Below are 2,999 nucleotides of genomic sequence, written 5' to 3'. Positions count from 1 at the left end.
AAAAAAAAAACCTTTTCAAAGGTTGTTGTAGCCTTGGGCATTAGAGAGGTTTTTCCGGCATTGGTTTTTGGTTTTCGGCTTCAGCCCTGCGAAGTACAGCAGGTCGTGGTGCCCTCCAGAAGATACTCGACATAGTTAAATCTGCAGGTCACGACACAGTTCAAGCCTTCTCACAGTTCTGAAGTTCATAACTTTTTCAAAGGTTGAAGCCTTGAGCATTCTCAAAGGGTTTTCCCTCTAGAATTTGCGAGTCAGTGGTTGGTTCGCTTTTATCCCATCAAGCACAGGGATGGCTACTCCAAAGACCCCCGCCAAAACAAGACCGAGTTTTGCAACAGTGCTGGCAGCCCCTAGCAAACTTGATTGCATCACGCAGTTGCAAGCAAATCTTGATCGAGTCTTGGAGGAAAACTTTGAACTCAAATCTCGCCTGTGCAAATTAGAAGAACAATTCAAGGCTATGGCTGACCTCACCACCGACAAGGTAAAGGAGGTTGAGGCAAAGGTTAGCCAAGTTCACTCAACAACCATTGCCCAAGTAAAGACGTGTGTAACAAAGGAAATCTCCGAACAAAAATCTCAAGAAGATAATGCTCTTAAGGTACGCATCGGTGGGCTCCCCTTGCAGTGGTGCACTGTTGAGGACACCCTTGAAGAGGCAATCATCAAACTTAACAACATTATTGAGCCAATCAACATCAAGTCAGAGAATGTCGCTTGGATCAATGATACACATCGTCATGTGCGTCCCGGGCATTGTGTTCTTACCTTCAAGAACAAAGAGGAGCGAGTGAAGTTTCTACGTCAGTCCCGCCTTCTCAAAGAAACCAAGCTTTGGATTGCAGAAGAATTGACCATGAATCAACTCAAGAGTAAAGCGAGTGAGCTTAAGAAGGTGCATGAAGCGCGTAAGCAAGGAAAATGGGCAATCTATCGAGGTGGCAAAGCGATCATCCAGGAATTCCGAAATCCCAAACCAGCTCTCCCCCCAGCCGACCCTTAGGTTTTTGTTTGTTTTCTCCTACCCTACCCTCTTGATGGACCCTCAGTCCTTAACTGATATGTATCAGCACACACTGAGAATGAATCGTTGTAATGTTGTGTTCTTGGTCCCATAGGTCATATATGACCTCCGTGGACGATAATCCAATCTATCTATCTATCTATCTCTCTCTCTCTCTCTCTCTCTCTCTCTCTCTCACACACACACACACACACACACACACACACACATGTGTGTGTATACACATACATGTGTTTATGTATGTAATTATATATATACATACATGTGATATACATATACACACACACATACATATAGGAATGTATATATGTACATACATTAGAAATTCTTCTCATGGATGTGTTTGTGCGTAGCTGTTTTATCATAAATAATACAACATAATTGAACTTTTTACATTCAAAAGACAACTGACTTTAGAAGAATGGAAATGATAAGTACAAAAAAAAATCAGTCTTAGAATTATCTTTGTTCAATGATTGGAAGAATGAAGCCCCATTCCAGTATTCAATTAACAGAAGAACTTCCCAAGCAGTAGGTGAATGTGTATTCCAATGTTGGATAGCTTGCTACAACCAAAAAAACCTTCCAAGATAAGAGAGTCCTTACCTGCATCCATCCAAAAAAGACAACAAATATGCTAGCCTTGGATGTGTTTTATAGGTATCAATGGACTATACTAGTTGTTATCCATGTCCACCTTACAAACTTTTTTTAACTTACAAGCTTAGTCCATAGTATTTATATAAAGATGCTATCTCTTACTTATAAAAACCCCAAAGTTTCAAATAAAAGAATATAATTTTGATTAGAAGGCCATCACCCCTTCTAATCCAAGTTTCCGAATCGATCCCCCTTTATAAAAAAAAATTCATCAGTTTTATGATGTTTATACAAGAAGTTTTTTTATAAATTCCATTTATAGTTCTCATAAAGTATCAAGATTTGTTTAAGTTTGTTTTAGGTTAGATGCCCATTATGGTAAATGTAATCTAAACCATCCCACTGTTTGTATATCACCAACCATATATCTCTCTTTAGAAAACCAAGTAACAAGGAGCCCTGATAAAAGCCAGGCCTGGCGAACCATGAAGATTAAGGAAAAAAATATATCATGATTTAAAGTGCTAGTACCACACTCAAAGCTAAAAAAGGAGAAACATCCGCCCAAGTGAATGTAATGTATATCCTTAACCGCATAAAGTCAAGACCAAGCATGTTGCCACGATGTGCAACAGGGCCTATACACGGCTTCTTATGATAGTGCTGAAAACACCTATGCAAAAGCGACATTCTCAAGTAAATCACAAGGCTTTTTGATGCTCAGTAAAGCCCCCCTATATTACGTCCCAACAAAGTACTGTCATGCTAAGCAAAGCAGCATAAAAGACCTAAAGAAAAACCAAAGTTGTCGTAGAGCAGCGCCCCAAAAACAACCAGTTTTTTTACAGAGATTTTAAACCACAACAGCTCGTATATTATGCTACAAAACCACCACGAAGTCGTAGAGCAGCTCCCCAAAAACAACCAGTTTTTTTACAGACATTTTAAACTGCAACAGCTGGTATATTATGCTACAAAACCACCATGAATCAATAGATCTACGCAGTGTTAACAGCCACCCAACACCCAATGGAAGGATTAAAGTGATGCTAAACCACCATCATGTATACTAGTTCTTTTAAGTGTAAAAATTTCAATTACTTACCCCGAAACCACCTTGAATTCGTAACTACGCAGTGTTAACAGCAACCCAAAAACCAATGGAAGGGTGAAAGCCATGCCAAAAATTACCAAAATCATATAATCTCATCGACCAACAAGGACCTCAACTAGGTTCTATTTAACACAGAGTAAAATTCATAAAAGAACCACATAATCAAAAGTAGCTATAGCATCATTTTCATTGCCCCTTCAAAAGTAGGTGTGCAAAGAAATATGCATGGGTAGAGTGGCAAACCTGAGTAACATGTGTTGC

The 2,999-nt window shown here is 39.3% G+C and overlaps 1 pseudogene; it reads left to right on the top strand.

Moving 5' to 3' along the window:
- Window positions 1-289: 289 nt before the first annotated feature.
- On the top strand, window positions 290-1,139 carry LOC147418057 (uncharacterized; annotated as a pseudogene).
- Window positions 1,140-2,999: the final 1,860 nt, after the last annotated feature.

Source organism: Adiantum capillus-veneris, chromosome 30 (assembly GCF_014529385.1).
Source record: "Adiantum capillus-veneris isolate H3 chromosome 30, ASM1452938v2, whole genome shotgun sequence".
Taxonomy (NCBI): Eukaryota; Viridiplantae; Streptophyta; class Polypodiopsida; order Polypodiales; family Pteridaceae; genus Adiantum; species Adiantum capillus-veneris.
Note: the sequence above shows the minus strand (reverse complement) of the source record. Positions and strands in the feature narration are given on the sequence as shown.